This window comes from Tamandua tetradactyla, chromosome 24 (genome assembly GCF_023851605.1).
Source record: "Tamandua tetradactyla isolate mTamTet1 chromosome 24, mTamTet1.pri, whole genome shotgun sequence".
Lineage (NCBI taxonomy): Eukaryota > Metazoa > Chordata > Mammalia > Pilosa > Myrmecophagidae > Tamandua > Tamandua tetradactyla.
In genome coordinates this window covers 26,898,629-26,920,681 of record NC_135350.1, presented here as the reverse complement: position 1 = coordinate 26,920,681, position 22,053 = coordinate 26,898,629, and the positions used below count along the sequence as shown (strand labels likewise).

The 22,053-nt window shown below is 39.7% G+C and overlaps 2 pseudogenes; one reads left to right on the top strand and one right to left on the bottom strand.

The window, feature by feature from the left end:
* The first annotated feature begins 1,816 nt into the window (after positions 1–1,816).
* On the top strand, positions 1,817–4,350 carry LOC143668168 (double-stranded RNA-specific editase 1 pseudogene; annotated as a pseudogene).
* A 6,297-nt stretch (positions 4,351–10,647) lies between these two features.
* LOC143668167 (zinc finger protein 10-like) lies at positions 10,648–11,879 on the bottom strand (annotated as a pseudogene).
* Positions 11,880–22,053: the final 10,174 nt, after the last annotated feature.

Below are 22,053 nucleotides of genomic sequence, written 5' to 3'. Positions count from 1 at the left end.
TTGTTTCCTTTTATTGAGTGATGTAAATGAGCTAAAAATGATTGTGGTGAAGAAAACAGAACTATGTAATGATATTGTGAGATATTGATTGTATAATATGGTTGGACTGTACATATGTGGATATTTCTCATTAAAAAGAAATATGTATGTATATATATAAAAGAAACAGCTGTCCCCACAAGATTGAATCGGTATTAAAATATGGCTTTTCTGGGGCACATAATACTTTCAAACCAGCACAGGGCAATCTAATGCCCACACTTTCCTTCTGATAAAAGAAGCCCCTTCCCTGGAAAGTTGCCAGTCTGTGGGCATCCAGTAGGGTTGAAACTGCCCCTGCTTCATTATTGCCCCAACTTCCACCCTTCCCCCCCCAAAAGACACCCAAATATCCCAAGCCTGGCCAATTAGAATACCCCATATCTCAGACCACAGTTCAGAGATAAGCATGCAACCCAAACTCACCAATAAGTGTCTTCCTTGGGACTGTTTCCCATAATGTATATGGAAAATTTCTCTTCTATTTGGTTTGCTTAGCTGGTAGGATATGGGTGTTGTGGTGCCAGGGATGACTTAAACTGCATGTGGAGAAAGCCAATCCCAAAGCAAGAGAGCCACATGACACTACTGAGCCCCAAGATCCAGGCATGCTGCAGATGAGCTGCACTCCAGACTTCCCAGTTATATAAGCTAGTCACTTTTTTTCCCTTTTAAAGTTACAGTTAAACTATTTTCTTCCAACCACCCTCCCAGTGACTACTCTGGAGTGTAAATGTGAACCTCCAAGATAAAGTGAACATATGGGACCTCATAAAACAGATGTTTCCTTTCCTGTAAATCTACAATTTCTCTAATAATAATTTAAAAAAGCAGAGGTTTCGAGTCTCAAGATTTTTCTAGTGGAAAATATGAAACATATTAGTTAAAGCACTTAATATTTATTAACTAAAAGTAAACCACTATTACCTTATTGTAAAGTGGACTATGGTTAATAGTACAATTATAAAACTGTTCTTTTATGAGTTGTAACAAATGTACCACACTTATGCCAGGTGTTAATAACAGGATAGTATGCAGGAACTCTGTATTTTATGGATGATTTTTCTGTGTATCCACACTTCTCTAATAAAAAAATAAAATAAATCGTTATTACATTTATAAGTGCAAGAGAATAACCAGAGGATTTGATGTGCGGCTCTTTCAAGATATCAGGGAATTTTCAGAGAAGAAGTTGTTTGTTTATTGCATATTAATCGCTCCTTCCGAGAGAGAAACCTGCAATAAACATGTGTCTGCTGGTTATAAGCGGCTTGTCCCCAGATGGTTGTCTAATTCTCACCCTTCCTGACCCCCTTCTTGGCCCTGAACTTCATTCCAGATGCAGGAGTTAGCGTTCCTGTCCCGTGAGGCTCTGTGATGAGGTGAGATGGCCGTTCTACATAACACTTGGTAACTTTTAAGAGCTGACAACGTAGTTATCTCTAGGCCACCTCAAAGTGTCTCTGAGTAAAAACACCTGCAGCTAAGTAGCAGCTTCAAAGTGGTCACCAGGGGCCGCGCCGCAGCGCACTGGGCTGGGCGGAGCAGGGCGACCCGAGGGTCCCCCGCGCTGCTACCCGCGGCTGCTTTACTCAGCTCTGGGTACGGCACGGAGAGCTGAGGGGCGACAAGGGCAAGGCGCTCCCCGGGCCTGCCGGTCGCCGTCTCAAGTCCACCTGCCACGCGGGACCCGCCGGGGGTCAGAGCCGAAGCTCCCGGGTCGGAGCTCAAGATAGAAACCATCTCTGCCAGTCAGGAAATGTTCACATTTTTGGCCATGGATCTAGACGATGAAGAAAACATGAGTTCCAGCAGCACCGGTGTTAAGGAAAACCGCAATCTGGGCAACGCGTCCTCCAAAGACGTCGGCACACCGGGCCTGGGGAGGGGGCGCAGCTCTCCAACCTGGGCAGCGGTACCAGCAGGAAGCGGTCCCGGGAGGAGTGCAGCAAGGGGCACCCCAAGTTCCGCCTGAAAAAGACGAGGAGGACACGGGGACCCGTGCTGCTGAAGAACGCGCTCTTCCAGCTGAACGAGATGAAACCTGGTGTGCAGGATACGCTTCTGTCCCAGAAGCCGCCGGCGCACCTTTGTCAGGCCGGTAGAAGTTAACGGGCCAGCTTTTGAGGGTTCTGAGCCCTCAGAGAAAAACTTCGAGCTCCACGCTGCGCCTCCAAAGCGCATTTCGCCATGGGCAGGGCCCTCGCGATCAACAGCGATTTCACATCCGACAAGCTGTTCCATGGCTCTGAGACCCCCGACATGTTCGACCCGTCCTTCCACCTGGCTCCAACAGAGACAACTCCTTCAGCTCCAGAGGGAATCTCAGCTTGTCCCCAGTTCCCGCCAACCTAGTACAGCCCCCCACTTCGGATTCTGCCGCGGGTCCCGCCTCCAAGCTGGAAGAACCTGGTGATGATTCTGAATGAGCTGCGTCCTGGACTGAAGTACCACTTCTCCAAAGTCGGGAGAGCCACGCCAAGAATTCCGTATGTCTGGAGGCAGTTCATTGAAGGCTCAGGAAGGAACAAAGAGCTTGCAAAGTCTCCGACTGCGCAGTCAGCCCTGACAGCCGTTTTTAATTTGCATTTAGATCAAACACCTCGCCAGCCTATTCCCTGCGAGGAGCTTCAGCTACACTTAGCACAGATGTTAGCAGACACCGTGGCGCGCTTGGTTGTGGATAAATTTGGTGATCTGAAGGACAATTTCTCATTCTCTCACGCACGCAGAAAAGTTCTTGCTGAAATTGTCATGACAACAGGCACAGATGTTAAAGACGCCAAGGTGATAAGTGTTTCCACGGAAACCAAATGCATTGATGGCGAATATGTGAGCCACCATGGCCTCTGGCGTTAAACCGCTGTCACACAGAGAGGATGGTCCTTGCTTAGATTTCTCTACACCCTGCTTGAGCTCTACTTAAATAACAAAGGTGATTTAAAAAAAATTCATCTTTCAGATAGAGCGAGGAGGGTTTAAGCTGAAGGAGAATGTTCAGCTTCATCTGGATATCAGCACCTCTTCCTCTGGCGATGCTAGAATTCTCTCACCACATGAAGCAATTCGGAAGAACCAGCGGACAGACATCCAAATTGTAAAGCGAGGGGGTAGCTGCGGAAGAAAATAGAATCTGGCTAGGGGACAATCCCCGTGCTGGCGAACGCCAGCATCCTGACGTGGGACCGGGTGCTGCAGCGGGAGAAGCTGCTCACCACGTGGTGCAGCGACAGGATCGCGCGGTGGAGCGTGGTGGGTATCCTGGGCCCCTGCTTAGCATTTTCGCGGAGTCAGTTTACTTCTTCAGCATCATCCCGGGCAGCCTCTACCACCAGAACCACCTTTCCAGAGCCACGTACCAGCGCATCGCCAACATAGAGGACCTGCCGCCCCGTGCATGCTCAACAAGCCTCTTGTTAGCTCAGTGGCATCAGCAACACAGAGGCTTTGACAGCCAGGGAAAGCGCCGAATTTCAGCATCAGCTGGACGGTGGGCGATGTTGCCATCGAGATCATCAATGCCACGACGCGGAAGGACGAGCTGGGCCGTGCGCCCCGCCTGTGTAAGCACGCCCTGTGCTGTCGCTGGATGCATGTCCACGGCCAGGTTCCCTCAAAAACACTGCGCTCCAAAATCCCAACGTGTTGCACGAGTCCAACCTGGCTGCCAGGGAGTACCAGTGGGCCAAGGAGGCTCTGTTGAGGGCATTCACCAAAGCAGGGCTGGGGGCCTGGGTGGAGAAGTCCACAGAGCAGGACCCTTTCCCCTCTGCCCTGACTCTGGCATTTCCCCTTTTGAATTAATTATCCAGCAATTGCTTCTCAGTGTTTAGAAACCGAGTTCTACTGAGTAGGGCTTCCTTAAGTTTAGGAAAATAGAAAATATTTTGCGTGATGATCTTCAATAAATAATTTATTAAAAATTAGGTATGTGGTTTGCGAAGTAAGAAGTAATTATATCAGGTCAGTTTTATGCCACATTATTTTAATTGCAACAAAATTTTTACCTGTGGAGGTGGATGGAGAACTAGAGGTAGGAGGTAGCGGCCTGGAGCAGTGGTCCTGTGAGGTCTGTCTGACTAGCTCTAGTTTCACACGTAGGCTCTGCGAATCACCCCCTCCCCCTGCCAGGAGGACCCCCTACAGCATGATGCAGTGACCTCGGTCGCACTCCACGCCCGGATGGACCCAATGGTCCTGCAGGGCGTGTCTCTGAGAGAGCGAGACTCAGACCATATAGCTGCCAAGCCCCCTCTGGAAGCTTCTGTGGTCCATGTAGGATGGTGTCATGGGAAGCCTTCCCTTGGTTGACTTCTCAGTAATCAAAGACAAAAGGGTGGCAGTGACCCTGTACTGTTCACTCCATTTGGGGCTTTTAAACCTCGCTGACTTTGCAGATTAGCTGGACCTCACAGGCACTACCGCGGATTAACCTGAAAGTCCATCTGTTTCTTCCTCTTATCCCAGTGGACCAAGGAATGCTAAAAACCTTCACGAGAGGGAAATAAAATTAAAATTAGTTAAGTAGAGTTAAAAAAAAAAGTGCTAGATCGTTGTGCCTCTTCCCATCTCGACTTGCCCACTTCATTTAGTTTCCATTCAGCCTCCTGAGAGTTTTTCCTATTATACAAATCTGAATCTAATACTGACCTTGTTTAAAGTCCTTCTGGCCCCTGTTTACCTGTTTCCTGGTTATGCTGGTTTGAAGCTGCTACTTACCCCAGAAAAGGCCATGCTCTTTCAATCCATTCCTGTTGGTACAGACCTGTCTGGGTAGGACCTTCAGGTTAGATTATTTCAATTGAGATGTGACCCACCCTATTCAAGGTGAGTCTTAATCCTTTTTACTGGAGTCCTTTTTGAGAGGATAAGGGACAGAAAAAACTGACAGAGCTTAGAGAAAAAAAACCTAGAGAAGCTAAGAGAGGACTCATAGAAGCTCAAAGAGGAGACCAGTGGAACCAGAACCTGAAAGCAGCCCAACCTGGAATGAGGGACCGGCAGACACCTGCCATATGCCTAGTTATAGGACAGAAGAACCGCAGATGCCAGCAGCCAGTCTTCAGAGAAGGTATCATCTTGTTGGTGCCTTAATTGGGACATTTTCATGGCCTTAGAACTATAAAATTGTAACCTAATAAATTGCCTTTCTAAAAGCCTTTCTGGTATATTATATTCCAGCAGCTTTAGCAAACTGAAATACCTGCCCCTTCTCCACATGGCTTCTAGCTCCAGTTACACCAAGCTACATGTTGTTCCTGAATGCCCATGTGAGTCATACCTCCATCCCTTTGCAAATCCCTTCCTTTGCTTAAAGACCCTTCTCCCCCTGTTCTGTCTGATGAACCATGGGTCATTTCCTCTGGTAAGTACTTCCTGTCTCCCCAGGCAGGTCTGGGTATTTCCTGCTCTCTGCCCCCAAAGCATTCTGCACTGACACTCTAGTAACACTTACTCCATCTGTGGAAATACTTGCTTTCATATTTGTCTCTCACTAGCCTGTGAGTCTCTCAAGGGCAGAAAAGAACTCTTCTTTATCTCTGTAGCCTTTGAACTTGGCATAGTACATCACATGGCAATCATTCAATAAATGTTTGCTGAGTAAGTGGATGAATAAATGCGCATGCAAGTGAATAATGAATAGTAACTTGAGGAAAAGAAGCCAACCATAATAGGGTGGTTACATTGGGGCCTCACTCTCAGCTGCACAATTTCTAATTTGTTCATGTGAAATTTGAAGTAGATAACAGTTTCCTTTCTTCCCTACTTAGAGACTGGAAGTTTGTGCTGCTCTTTAGAGTTTGGAAAGAGAGTTCTGTTTATCTACTGTTGTACTTGGATAGGATGATAGTTAATTTGCAAAAACTCTAAGGATTCCAGCCTGATTAGCTGAGATGTTTCCTGGAAGTAAATGAAATAATACATGTAAAGCAATTAGAACAATCATGGTCCAAGGAAGCATTAAAAATATTAACCATTATTATTACTATGATTATTAAAGAATCATCTTAAGTGTATAGCCATAGAGCATAAGGGTTAGTGAGCAGACAAGTTGGGAGTTAAACTGCCTGCTTTTATGGCCTTTGAAAAACTACTTCAGTTTTTCTGAATCTTAGTTTCCTAGTCTGCAAAATGAAGATGTATTCATTCAACAAATATTTATTTCTCTGTGCCAGGAATTGTTCTAGGCTCTTCGCACCTGCAGTGAATAAAACAAACAAAAATCCCTGGCCTCATGGGGTTTGCACTTATCGAAATAAAGTGTACCAAATAAATTTTAACAAATTTTTTTTTTGTGGTGATAAATGCTATGACTAAAAGCAAAGCTGGGGAGAAGGGATGAGAGCAATGGTATAGGGCTGCAGTTTTAAATAGAGTGGCCAGGGGAAGCCTCACTGAGTAGGTGCCATTTGGGTAAGGACCTGAAGGTAGAATGGGGATGATCAGAGGGGGAAACAAGAGGTGATGAAGTGGGAGCACACCTGGCACAGAAAGGAAGAGGTCAAGGCACAGGGGAGAGTAGTAGGAGATAACACATACCAATATCAGTGACAGATCTCATAGGGCCATTGTTAGGACTTCACTTTTTTCTGAGTGAAAACCCATTGGAGAATTTGGAGCAAAGATGACTTAATCTGATTTACAGGGTCACCGTGACTACTGTGCTGGGAATAGCTAAGTAAGAACAAGGGTGGACGTAACGAGGCCATTGTAATAAATCAGTGTAGGTGATGAAAGGAGGCTTTGTGGCCTGTGATCGAGACATTTTGCTTCCATCTTGGAAAATTTTTATAATTTTATTGGCACTGCCAGCTGCTGGAAAATCATTGTACTTAGTACACAGATTTATGATGCCTACAATGTGAACTGTATCCCCTTACCAGTGCACAACCTGCACCACCATGTGTGGTCCTCTGTGCGGGACAGAGAGAGGAATCAAGGATGGTGCCCTGGTTCTTGATCCAAGCAGCAGGATGGGTGAAATTTCTATGAACTAAGAAGAGTGAAATGTGTGGAAGATTTGTGGTGAGGGCAGGTAGGAGATCAGTTTTGAACATGTTAAATTTGAGGTGTGTGATGTTGCCAGTAATAATAGAACCTCTTACATGATTGCTGTGAGGATTAAATTAGTTAATATAGGTAAGCATTAAGAATAGTTCCTGTCAGTAGCTAATCAATAGATGTTAGACATTATTACTATAACATAACTTGAGTTTTCAGCATACACATTTAAGTTATATATATGCATGAGTATTTGCATACATTTAGGCATATATGTAGCCACAGGATCATCTTCTAAGTTGTTCTTGTTCCAAGCAACCCATTCCCAAATGTAATTCTAAAACTTCAAACCAGACTAATCTCCTATCAGTACATTATAAATAAACTTGTCTTATATATATATTCCATTTTGAAAAACCATATGAATCGTGAATGTGTGTTTTGGTTTTCTTTTTCTTTTTCTTTTTGCAGAATTCTCTCTCTTCCTTCCCTGGCGTACATTACATGGGCCGCTTTAACATAACATTAAATTCTATAATATAAAAACAAATGAAAAATGATTTAAGACTAGAATTAATTGTTTCAGAAAGTCTTTCTGCTTCTAGCCAAACTAGAAATGCTCAGACCTAGGTTGTAAAAATGCAATTAAATTTTTGTATTTTATCCTCTAATACTGATGAAGTAGAATATTTTGATATGGTTATTTAAAATAACCCTGTCAGTATATAAAAACATGTTCGTTATGATCAAGTGTGGCAGGTCTCTCTTCCATTGATCTTCTTGTCCTCTGGACCACACCAAGTTAAACTCATGAAAGAGGGGCTTTGGTAAGATTAAGAGACTCTTTTGAAGGAAACTCAGGGGAGTTAAGCTAAGTGGTGGTAATTCTGGAAGTGTTTGACAAGGCAGAGAAAAAGGACAGAGATGATAAATGGTTTAACATTAAGACATTTTATTACCAAACTGCATTGGACATAGCTAGGAATTAGACTGAGTATGGGCTCAGCAGATATTGTCCCTCCACCTTTAAGCTTTAATAAGGTTTTATGTTCTGTATTATTAGTAATTTAAGAAGCGGAATAGTTACTATTTTAAATATTAATTACATATACACATACATATGGAAATATATAGTTTGGGGATACTTTTGTTTGTCTTATATGAAGATTTCATATATTTTCAGCAATTAGTTTTTAAATATTTTTACATTAAATACTTATTCATATATAAAATGTATATTTAATATGCACATAATGTATAAAAATAATTATAAAATGAGTGCCTATGTAGATACCACTAATTCTGACAAATAATTCACCACCAAGGCCTTTGATGCTCCCACTATGTCCCTGCACAATCAAATTTCCTATTTGATAGCAGGAACTATTACTGCTATAGTGAAATTTGTACTAATTGTTTCCTTTCCAATCTTTACTTTTATCACAGATGTATTATCTATAAACAATGTCATCTAATTTTTCAAGTTATTGAACTTTGTATGTATATGTAATCATGCCATAGGTACTCTTCAGTGAGATGCTTTTGTCTGTCTGTTTTTGGAGAAAAAGAATTCAGTGTTTAATAAAGTTGGAAAGTTTTTGTATCAACCAGGGCCCAGCCAGGAGACAGAAACCACACCAGTTATTTTACAGAAGAACTTAACCTGAAACCATTTTTACCTAGTAATGAAGTTGCTAACCATGTAACTGAAAAGACAAGAAGGAAACACTAAGGTTGCTACAGAGGAAATGACCCTGGGAAGCTGCTACCACCACTGGGGCTAGGGTAACAACGGGAAGAGGTTGGATTTATTAAAAATTAGGATGGTGAAGGAGGTCCCCTTGTGGCTGTGACTCCCACATCTAAGGAGGTGGCACCAGCCAACTAATGCTAGGTCTCTGATAGGGGTGGAATGCCTCTAGGCTGGTTCTGTGAGAGCTGGAAACTGCAAACTGGACTAAATTGTTACTACATCAAGGAACTGCTGCTGCTGGAGTGAAGAAACTATGCTGGGCTGATGTTGGATGGACATGAAGCTAACAGGAAAAAAGGAGCACAAAAAGGAGCAAACCTTTCTTCCTTCTCTAGACTCAAAGTTTATCTATAATGTCCTTTATGGAAAGGCCCAATAGGGACAATTGGAAAGACACAAATGCGGTTTGTAGAGTCATGGCTCCAACATTACAAAGCACCGTAATGCTGGATTGAGGGTGGATGGGTTTGGAACTGAGAGAAAATAGCTTAATCTCTGAAACAGTGCCTCCACCCTATGACTCATCAGTTCCTCCTCTAGGTTTAGATGCTGAACATATAAATAACATAAATGTTTTTTACTAGGGGAATGGAGAGATAAATGAATAATCCAAGTTCATATTTATCAATATGCCAGTTTGAAAGTATTATATACCCCAGAAAAGCAATATTTTAATCCTGATCCAATCTCATGGGAGCAACCATTTCTTTTAATCCTGATTCAAGACTATAGGTTGGAAACTTTTGATTAGATTATCTCCACAGAGATATGACACAATCAATTTTGGGTATGACCTTTTGATTAGATGTGGATGTGACTCCACCCATTCTAGGTGGGTCTTCATTAGTTTACTGAAATCCTTTAATAGAGGAAACATTTTGGAAGGAGCCATGAGAACCAACCGAGCCCATACAGCCATAGACCTTTGGTATTGCATAAAGAAAACATTTCTGAGGAAGCTGTTGAAGAAGCCTGGAGAGAAACCTGGCAGATGTTGCCATGTGCCTTTCTAGCTGAGAAACCCTGAACATCATCATCCTTCTTGAACCAATGTATCTTTCCCTGGATGCCTTAATTTGAACATTTTTACAGCCTTGCCTTAATTTGGACATTTTCATGGCCTTAGCACTGTAAACTTGTAACTTATTAAATTCCGCCCTTTTAAAGGCTGTTCCAGTTCTGGTATATTGCATTTCAGAAGCTAGCAAACTAACACAATCAACATGAATAGATCTTGGAGTGGTAACAGCACATGACAAAAAGCAAGTTGCAAACTTTAAACATAGTGTGATACCATTTATATGTGTTTCTTAAAAGATAATATGGTATTAACATATTGAAGACTTCAATTATACACACACACACACAACTAAGAGTAGATTAAAATTCTAAATGTTGAAAGAAAAACCTTAACTTTATTGATAATGTTAAAACTAAGGTGTCAGTAGAAAAGATAACAAAACTAAAGAAGTAGCCAGGAGAAGATATTTGCAATACACATGAATGGCAAAGGACATATATATATACACACATATATATGTATATATAGTAAATAATAATAATGAAAAAAGCACATTTAAACCAAGTAAAGATGACCAACCTATTAGAAAACAATGACAAAAGGAGTGAATAGAAAAAAAAAGAATAATAGCCAATCAAATACGATGTTCAAGCTTACCACTAGTTAGGGAAATCCAAATGAAAATAACAATGAGCTATCCCCTAAGGGGATCAGGATTTTTTTTCATACCAATGTAGGTGCCAAATTGTTATAGGCACAATCTGTGTGCCCTCATGAACAGATGTTTGACTAGAGGTTGACAAGGGGGTTGACTAAATAGTGAGAGGAAACTTCAGGGAGAGGATTTCTCTATTGTACAAGGTAAGGGCCAGCCTAGGTGAGTTCTCTGATGTTCTGTGAGGTATGCTTTATGGCAAAAGGCTTTCCCATATTCCAGACATTCAAAAGCTCTCTCTCTCGTATGAGTTTACTAATGGTCAATGAGGCACACTTTAACATAGAAGGCATTACTACATTCATTACATTCATAAGGTTTCTCTCCTGTGTGAATTCTCTGATGTATACAGAGAGATGAGTGCACCCTGAAAGATGTCCCATATTCATTACATTGATAGAATTTTTTTTTCTTTTACCTGTGTGAGTTTTCTGATGATTATTGAGCGTCATCTTCATTCTGAAGAATTTCTCACATTCACCACAATGAATTTTTTTTTTTTTAAGGATTCTTAGATATTGAATTAGGGATTTCTTTGCATGAAAGGTCTTTCCGCATTAGCTACACTCATACGATTTCTCCTCTGTGTGAGGTCATTAGTATTGGGTAAGGTATATCTTTACACAAAATGTTTTCCCGCATTCATTACCTTCACAGAGTCTCTCTCTTGTATGAGTTCTCAGATGTAGAATGAATTGTGACTTCCTGCCAAAATTACTTCAAAGGACTTCTCCCCTGTGTAGGTTTTTGAATGAACAATGAAGTATGATCTTGCACTGAAGGTTTTCCTACATTCACCATAGGGTTTCTCCCATGTGTGTATTCTCAAATGCTCAATAAGATTTTATTTCCTGCAGTAATTTTTTCCACATTCATGATGTTCAAAGTTTTTGTCTCCTGTATAGTGTTTTCTTAGAGCTAACAAAGCCTTTTTTTTAAATGGAAGACTTTCACACATCCATTATATTCAACAATTTGATCCTAAATTTGACTTTTCTGAGGGCATTATCCCAACAGAATTGTAACCACACAGCAGTGAGAGAGATCTTGGGTAATTATGGACAGATGATTCCTCCTTTAATATGCATAGCTCTTTTCCTCACTCCAACTTAAAGATCATCTCTGGCTTGGCCACGCAGAGGCCCACAGATACTGGGTTGCTGCAGTTCTCCAGCATCATGTTCTTGTGGTCCTCTGAGACCAGTCAAGTCTGTACCATTCCTGTTGGGTAAAATCCATAGTCACATCCTTGAATGATACTGATTCCTGTAACAACAATCCCAATGATCCACCAAGTTCTTCTGAAACCAGGGTAGGGAACCTCTGTGTGATTTCCCATTAGCTGGCATATTCACGTTGGGCCTCTGCCCACCTTCCACAGTTGGAGGGGCATCGGTATGCAGGCTGAGTTTGGATTGAATGGAAGATCCTGCAGCTCCACTAAGGGGGTAAGGCTCAAGGGCTTCACAGAGATGTCAATAAATCTACTCAAAATCACCTCAGCAACTCCCAAGCCATACACCCTGGTGTACTTGCTTTAGTGGTGTATGTAAATAGTCTTCACAGAGATTTTTTTTTGTCATTAACATTATGTTTGTTAAAAAAATCCATGTTGAAACTGTAACTATTGTTCAGTTGTCTTCACTATTGTATGAAAAGAACTTTTCCTTTTCTCATTCATTGGACGTTTTTGTGGTTTTTCAGTATTTTATTTTTACAAGCAACACCTCCAACAGTTTTCCTAGGACATATACGAAGGGTGGAATCAATGTGTTATAATACGTACATCAAATATTCCCACAGACTGGCAAAAATATTAAACTCTGACAGTGCCAAGTCTTGTCAAGGATATGAAGTAATCAGATCTCTTTCACAGTGTTGGTAGGAGTATGAAATGGTATGACCATTCCAAAACGGCAGAGGCTTGGTGAAAATGAGCATTCAAATACATAAATATTGTGCAAGAAACATTTCACTTCCACAGGCTAAAAGGATGCATTGTTAATAAATTCCAGAGCACAATAAGAAGGGGCTGTTTGATGTGCATCCTGTTTGAGTCTTCCCTTCTTACAAGAGGCACACATAGGCTGGGAGTGATAGACTTCTGCTTGTCCAGGGTGAGGACCCTGATGGGGGCTTGCCAAAGCTCTTCTATCCCTAAATGTTCTGAAACTCTATATAATTACCTTAAATTGTTGTGAAAAACTTCCCTGAGCAAGCCAAGTCACCTGAATCTGGGTTCCAAGTACTGCACTCCGAACACCTTCTTGTCACACACACTTGCAGCTCAGTGACAAAGGCCAGACAAGCAAAATCAATTCCAGGCCTCAAGAGGATAGTACAAAAATGCACCATGCCAGATTTACTATAGATATGAAATTGTTTTCAATAATGGTTGTATCTTTTTGTACTTCCAAGAGTAATATATGAGTTTAGTTTCTCTACATCTTTGCCAAGACTTGGAATTATGAAAATTTTACTTTTTTTTAATCAATCTTTTGGCTGTGAAATGGTATCTTAATGTGTTTTTTAAAACATTTTATTTTTTGAACATAACAATATACAAGCAATGACCATATGATCATTCCATTCTTGGTATATAATAAATAACTCACAATATAATCACATAGTTGTATATTCATCATCATGATCATTTCTCAGAACATTTGCATCAATTCAGAAAAAGAAATAAAAAGAAAAAGAATTCATACATACCGTGGTTCAGGTGACAACTTGACCAGGTAAAGGTGTCTAGTTCTATTGCTGTGGACATGAGCCAATGGCATGTGACCCTCATCTGTTGCTGATTACATCTGCAATCAGCTAGGACGCATGCTTGCTGCAATGAATGATGGTTGATTTAATTGACTGGAAGCTTAAATGAGAGAGCTCAATGTAGTACAGCCCAAGCAGCTCAGCATACCTCATCTCAGCACTCACAGCTCAGCCTAGGTCTTTGGAGATACAGAAAGGAATCACTCCGGGGAAAGCTGTTGGAACCCAGAGGCCTAGAAAGAACACCAGCAGAGATTGTCCTGTGTCTTCTTGTGTAAAAAAGAACCTCAGTTGAAAGTTAGCTGCCTTTCCTCTGAGGAACTATACACTTTTAACTAAATAAATCCCCTTTTATTAAAAGCCAATCCATCTCTGGTGCATTGCATTCCAGTAGCTAGCAAACTAGAACACATACCATGCCCCTTAACCCTCCCTTTCATTGATCACTAGCATTTCAATCTACTAAATTTTTTTTTAACATTTGTTCCCCCTATTATTTATTTATTTTTAATCCATATGTTTTACTCGTCTGTCGATAAGGTAGATAAAAGGAGCATCAGACACAAGATTTTCACAATCACACAGTCACACTGCGACTATTTATCTTTTCTGAATATTTGAGAGCACACATCATACTCCTTGAACACATAATACTTCCTTGTACATTTCCTACAAATGAAGACACTTTAGTTTCCTAGGCTACTCAAAGCAAATACCATGAAATGGGTTCCCTTTAAACAAAGCAAATTTATTAGCTTACAGTTTGAGGCCAGGAAAATGTGCAAATCAAGGCCTCAGTTTGGCAAGGCTTTCTTCCTGAAGACCAGCTACTGACAGTCCTGAGCTCCTCTCTCTGCCACATGCAAGGCACATGGTGGCTTCTGTTGGTCTCTCCCTTTTCTTGCAGGTTTCATTGTTTTCATCTTCTACTGTGGTTTTCTCTGTCTGAATTTCATTCTCTTATGGAGGACTCCAGTAATAGGATTAAGACCCAATTTGATTGAGGTTGGTCACACCTTAACTGAGGAAACCTCATCAAAAAGTTCTGCCTACAATGGATTCACACCTACAGGAATGAATTAAATTTAAGATATAAATTTAATTTGATTTTCTGGGGTATATGTGCCTTTAAACCACTATGAAGGATATACACTTATGTAATAATTTTAAATGCAGTGATCAAGTTCAAGAAATTTAACATTGATATGAAGCTTACATTCTAGCTTACATTCTATATTCCTATTTTTCTTATGTCCCAGCAATGACCTTTTGAGCATTTTCTTATCCATTCTTAGATCCCATCCAGTACTATGTATCACATTTAAATGTCATCTCATTAGTTTCTTTTTCCTTCTTTCTCTTTTTAATTGTGAAAACATCTATGCAATATAAATCTTTCCATCACAACCCCTCCTAAGTATACCACTCAGTGGGATTAATCACATTCATAATGTTGCAGCCCACTCACCACCATCCAGCATTATTTTTTCCCTTCACCCCAAGCAAGAACCCTACACTCATTTTACATTGACATCCCATTGCCCTTGTCCCAACCCCTGGTAACCTGTACTCTACTTTCTGTCTCTATGAGCTTGCAGATTCTCAGACATTCTATTGTGGTTACCATGGGGCTTACATTTAATGTCTTAAATCTATAACAATCTCAAATTTGCTTTAATACCAACTTAACAGTTTCAATAGCACCCATAAACTATGTTCCTATGGTGTTCCATACCCCCACCTTTATGTAGTTCTTGTCACAATTGCATATTTATACATTTTGGGTAAGAATCATTGTTTATCATTACATGTTGTATTAGTTTGTTAAGCTGCCAGAATATAATATACCAGAACTGGAATGGCATTTTTTTTTCAGGTAACCTTACTTTATTTTATGTTTGCATTCAAAGTGCAGATATTTATAAGGATCTAAGGAAATCTAAATTATTGAAACAGGAACATCTATAAAAGATCATGTCTGACCTTCAGCATTGCCCTGAAATTAGTGCCAAAATGTCCCCTTCATAAACACAGATAAAGCAAAACTCAGTTACTGACAGAGGAACTGTTTTCTGATCCAATTGTGCTTAACCATATCATAATAGATTTATCAGCCATGGCATATGGTAATGTTGTACCCAGAGAAACCAACCAACCAACCAGCAAAAAGTCTGGCAATTGACAACCTTCACTAAAATGATGGAATGAAGTATCTTGGTAGCTGGATTGAAAGCACATTTGTGGGATTTAAGAAAATTGTGGGAATAATGGTTAGTAGTTGAAAAGCAAGGGAATTTTCTATTAAAGTTGTGAAAGTGAAATTTTGGGCAATAGTTTCACTTAGCTTTTGGTTCTTTTATAAAAACCCTGATGGTGAACACTTTCTCTTTTTTTCAGAGCCAGAGCCATATAATGCCTAGCATAGTTTTGTTTTGTTTAATTTTGTAATTTTTTTTAAAAAACATAACAACAAGCAAATACAAACATTCTTAACATATGATGTTCTACATATATATTCAGTAATTCACAATATCGTCACATAGTTGCATATTCAACATCATGATCATTTCTTAGAACATTTGCATCAATTCAGAAAAAGAAATAAAAAGAAAACAGAAAAAAATTCATACATACCATACCTCCACCCCTCCCTCTCATTGATCACCAGCATTTCTATCTAAATTTATTTTAACATTTGTTCCCCCTGTTATTCATCTTTATTCCATATGTTTTGCTCATCTGTTGAGATGGTAGATAAAAGGAGCATCAGACACAAGGTTTTCACAATCACACAGTCACATTGTGAAAGCAGTATCATTATACAATCATCTTCAAGCAACATGGCTACTGGAACACAGCTCTACATTTTCAGGCAGTTCCCTCCAGCCTCTCCATTACATCTTGACTAACAAGCTGCTATCTATTTATGCACAAGAGTAACCTCCAGGATAACCTCTCGACTCTTTTTGGAATCTCTCAGCCATTGACACTTTATTTTGTCTCATTTCACTCTTCTCCCTTTTGGTCAAGAAAGTTTGCTCAATCCTTTGATGCTAAATCTCAGCTCATTCTAGGATTTCTGTCCCACATTGCCAGGAAAATCCACACCCCTGAGAGTCATGTCCCACGTAGACAGGGGGAGGGCAGTGAGTTTGCTTGTCGTGTTGGCTGAAGAGATAGGACACATCTGAGCAACAAAAGAAGTTCTCTTGGGGGTGACTGTTAGGCCTAATTTTAAGTAGGTTTGACCTGTCCTTTGTGGGGTTAAGTTTCATATGAACAAACCCCAAGATTGGGGACTCAGCCTATTGCTTTGGTTGTCTGCACTGCTTGTGAGAATATCAAGAATTCAACTTGGGGAAGCTAAATTTTCCCCCATCCTCACCATTCCCCCAAGGGGACTTTGCAAATACTTTTTTTTACTCACTGTTCAAATCACTCTGGGCTTTATCGGGGCATCACTCTGGACAAACCTACAAAATCTTATGCCCTACTCAAGGTACCATGTATTTATGGTGTTCAATTAAGCTGTCCACACAAGTTATATTAGGAACTGCACTAGTCAAAATATGCGTTTTGTACTAAATAAACATTTTTTTGCTTTAGTCTCACACATAAGTTGAAATTTTAAAATATTAATTACCATCTATTTTCAATACCATGCATTATTGACATTCCTTTGTTCTTCCTCATGCAAAAACATTTTTAAATTTGTACATTTAGTCACCATCATTATACACTTTAGGCATTCCTAGATTATAACATCTCAGACCTTATCGTCTATCTTTCTTTCTGATTTCATTTATGTCCCCAGCCCTCCTCCCTCTATCATTCTCACATTCAGCTTCATTAAGTGTTCTAACCTAATTGTATTACAGTTAGGTAGTATTGTGCTATCCATTTCTGAGCTTTTACAATAAGTCCTGTTGCACAATCTGTATCCCGTCAGCTCCAATTACTCAATATCTTACTGTATTCTATCTCCTGATGGTCTCTGTTACCAATGAAATTCTTCAAGTTCATTCACTAATGTCAGTTCAAATCAGTGAGACCATACAGTATTTGTCCTTTTGCTTCCAGCTAATCTCACTCAGCATAATGTCCGTAAAGTCCATCCATGTTGTTATATACTTCATAACTTTATTCTGTCTTACAGCTGCATAATATTCCATTGTATGTGTATACCACAGCTTGTTTAGCCACTCCTCTGTTGATGGACATTTTGGCTGTTTCTATCTCTTCACAATTGGAAATAATGCTGCTATTAACATTGGTGTGCAAATGTCCATTTGTGTCCTTGCCCTCATATCCTCTGAGTAGCTACCTATCAATGGTATTGCCAGGTCATATGACAACTCTATACTTAGCTTCCTGAGGACCTGCCAAACTTCCTTCCACAATGGTTGCACCATTTGATATTCTCACCAACAGTGGATAAGTGTGCCTCTTTTCCCACATCCTCTCCAGCACTTGTCGTTTTCTGTTTTAATGATAATGGCCATTCTGGTGGTTGTCAGATGATATTTCATTGTGGTTTGGATTTGCATTCCCCTAAATAGCCAGGGAAGTTGAGCACCTTTTCATGTGCCTTTTGGCCATCTATATTTCCTCTTCTGAGAAGTGTCTGTTCAAGTCTTTTGCCCATTTTGCAATTGGGCTGTCTGTCTTTTTGTTGTTGAGTTGAACAATCTCTGTATGTATTCTGGATACTACACCTTTATCTGATATATCATTTCCAAATATTGTCTCGCATTGTGTAGGCTGTCTTTACTTTCTTGACGAAGTTCTTTGATGCACAAAAGTGTTCAATTTTGAGGCGTTCCCATTTATTTATTTATTTCTTCAATGCTTGTGCTTTGTGTGTAAGGTCTAGGAAATCGCCTCCTATTATAAGATTTATAAGATATTTCCCTACATTTTCTTCTAACAGTTTTATGGTTTTAGATCTAATGTTTAGGTCTTTGATCCATTTTGAGTTAATTTTTGTATAGGGTGTGAGATATGGATACTCTTTCATTCTTTTGCATATGGATATCCAGTTCTCTCAGCACCATTTATTGAAGAGACTGTTCTGTCCCAGGTGAGTTGGCTTGATTGCCTTATCAAAGATCAATTGTCCATAGATGAGAGGGTCTATATCTGAACACTCTATTCGATTCCATTGGTCAATATATCTATCTTTATGCCAGTATCATGCTGTTTCGACTACTGTAACTTCATAATATGCCTTAAAGTCAGGTACTGTGAGACCTCTGACTTCATTTTTCTTTCTCAGGATACTTTTAGCTATTCGGGGCACCCTGCCCTTCCAGATAAATTTAGTTATTGATTTTTCTATTTCTGAAAAGTAAGTTTTTGGGATTTTAATTGATATTGCATTGAATCTGTAAATCAATTTAAATAGAAATGACATTTTTTGTAACAATATTTTGTCTCCCAATTCATGAACACAGTATGCCCTTCCATTTATTTAGGCCTTTTGTGATTTCTTTTAACAATTTCTTGTAGTTTTCTTTGTATAGGTCTTTTGTGTCTTTAGTTAAATTTATTCCTAAATATTTTATTCTTTTGGTTACAATATAAATGGATTTTTTTCCCTTGATTTTCCTCTCAAATTGTTCATTAATAGTGTATAGAAACACTACAGATTCTTGAGTGTTGATTTTGTAACCTGCCACTTTGCTGTACTCATTTATTAGCTCTAGTAGTTTTGCTGTGGAGTTTTCAGGGTTTTCAACATATAGTATCATATCATCTGCAAACAGTGAGAGTTTCACTTCTTCCTTTACAATTTTGATGCCTTGTATTTCTTTTTCTTGTCTAATTGCTCTGGCTAGAACTTCCAACACAATGTTGAATAACTGGTGATAGTGGACATCCTTGTCTTGTTCCTGATTTTAGGGGGAAAGTTTTCAGTTTTTCCTCATTGAGGATGATGTTAGCTGTGGGTTTTTCATATGTTCCCTTTATCATGTTGAGGAAGTTCCCTTCTATTCCTATCCTTTGAAGTGTTTCCAACAGGAATGTATGTTGAACTTTGTCAAATGCCTTTTCTGCATCAATTGAGATGATCATGTAGTTTTTCTGCTTTGATTTTTTGGTATGGTGTATTAAATTAATTCATTTTCTTATGTTAAACCATCCTTGAATACCTGGGGTGAATACTACTTGGTCATGGTGTATAAATCTTTTGTGCTTCTGGATTCAATTTGCTAGAATTTCGTTGAAGATTTTTGTATCTATATTTATTAGAGCAATTAGTCTGTAGTTTTCTTTTTTTGTAATATCTTTGTCTGGCTTTGGTATGAGGGTGATGTTGGCTTCATAGAATGAATTAGGTAGCTTTCCCTCCTCTTCATTTTTTTTGAAGACTTTGAGCAGGATTGTTACTAATTCTTTATGGAATGTTTATTAGAATTCACATGTGACACCATCTGGCCCTGGACTTTTCTTTTTGGGAAGCTTCTTAATGACTGATTCAATTTCTTTACTTGTGATTCGTTTGTTGAGGTCGTCTGTTTCTTTCTAGAAAGTTGCCCATTTCATCTACATTGTCAAGTTTATTAGCATAAAGTTGTTCATAGTATCCTCTCATTACTTCCTTTATTTCTGTGGGGTCAGTGGTTATGTCTCCTCTTCCATTTCTGATTTTATTTATTTGAATCCTCTCTGTTCTTCTTTTTGTCAGCCTCGCTAAGGGTCCATCAATCTTCTTGATTTTCTCATAGAAGCAACTTCTGGTTTTGTTGATTTTCTCAATTGTTTTCATGTTCTCAATTTCATTTATCTCTGCTCTGATCTTCATTATTTCTTTCCTTTTGCTTGCTTTGGGGTTAGTTAGCTCTTCTTTCTCTAGTTCTTCCAAGTGGATGGTTAATTCCTCGATTTTTGTCCTTTCTTCTTTTTTGATATAGGCATTTAGGGCAATAACTTTCCCTCTTAGCACTGCCTTGCTGCAGCCCACAAATTTTGATATGTTGTGTTTCCATTTTCATTTGGCTCAAGATATTTACTGATTTCTCTTGTAGTTTCTTCCTTGACCCACCAGTTGTTTAAGAGTGTGTTGTTGAGCCTCCATATATTTGTGAATTTTCTGGCACTCTGCCTATTATTGATTTCCAACTTCATTCCTTTGTGATCTGAGAAAGTGTTTTGTGTGATTTCAATATTTTTAAATTTATTGAGACTTGCTGTGTGACCCAGCATATATCCTTGAGAATGATCCATGAGCACTTGATAAAAAGGTGTATCTTGCTGTTGTGGAGTGCAATATTCTATAAATGCCTGTTAAGTCTAGCTCATTTGTTGTATTATTCAAATTCTCTGTTTATTGATCCTCTGTCTAGATGTTCTGTCCATTGATGACAGTGGGGAATTGAAGTCTCCAACTATCATGGTAGATGGGTCTATTTCTCTTTTTAGTGTTTGCCTCATGTATTTTGGAGCATTCTGGCTTGGTGCATAATTGTTATGTCTTCTTGTTGAATTGTTCCTTTTATCAATACATAGTGTCCTTCTTTGTCTCTTTTAACTATTTTTAATGGATTAAAAAACAGGACCCATTAATATGCTGTCTACAGGAAACACATCTTAGACCCAAGGATAAACATAGGTTGAAAGTGAAAGGTTGGGAAAAGATATTTCATGCAAATAACAATCAGAAAAGAGCAGCAGTAACTATTCTAATATCCAACAAATTAGACTTCTTTTTTTTCATTCCTTGCCTTCTTTATATCCTCCCTCAATTCATTGGTTTGATTTTTGGTGAGGTTTTCCATGTCTGCTTGAAAATTCTGAATTAATTATTTCAACTCTTGTATCTCATTTGAACTGTTGGTTTGTTATTTTGACTGGGCCATATCTTCAATTTTCCTAGTGTGATTCATTATTTTTTGCTGATGTCTAGGCATCTAATTACCTTAATTAGTTTATTCAGGAGATTGTTTTCACTTCTTTAACCTAGGATTTTCTTGCTGGATGACTTTGTTGTCTATCTGTTCTTTGACATTCAGTTCAGCTTATTCTGGACCACTAGCTTAGGTTTTGTTCAACAGAGCAGAATTTTTCAGTTCTTGTTTTCTTGTTTCTTGCCCTGTCTGTATGGTGCCTTCCACCCGCCCCCCACCCTTAGGAGGGTCTATTTAGGTATTATAGCCCCCAGCCAGATTTTCCCAGACCAAACTGGGTTTCTGTCAGGAGGAAAGAGTCACCTGCATCAGTTTTCCCTGAGGGTGATACCTAGCAGGTTGAAAGACTTTCCTATGAAGTCTCTGAACTCTGTGTTTTTCCTATCCTGCCCAGAATGTGGCGCTTTTCTGTCTGCAGGTCCCACCAGCATAAGGTCGTGCAGTACCTTTAACTCTAGCAGACTCTCCCTGCTGGGGGCATGGTGGAAACAGAGGACAGGTTGTAGGCTTGCCTTAATCGCTTCAGTTTTCCAAACCCTGGGGTTTGAATTCCTTGAGGGAGGGAATCCATCTGAGCTGGGCTCCACCCCTCTCCTGGGGAAGGCACAGGCTCCAGACAAGCTCTCAAACAAGCTTGTTTGTGCCTATGCCTGGGGCAGTTGTAGCCTGAGAAACCCTGCCGCTGTATCCAAATGCAGTCAAGCCTTTGTAGAAACACAGCCACAGAAAAGAAAGAGAAAAATCCTTCTCAGAGCAGGACCCCTGTTTTTGGGCTTGCCAATCAAGAGCATAAGTTGGTATGTTGCTTTTGTACTGTTAGATCCTATATGCCCCTCCTTTC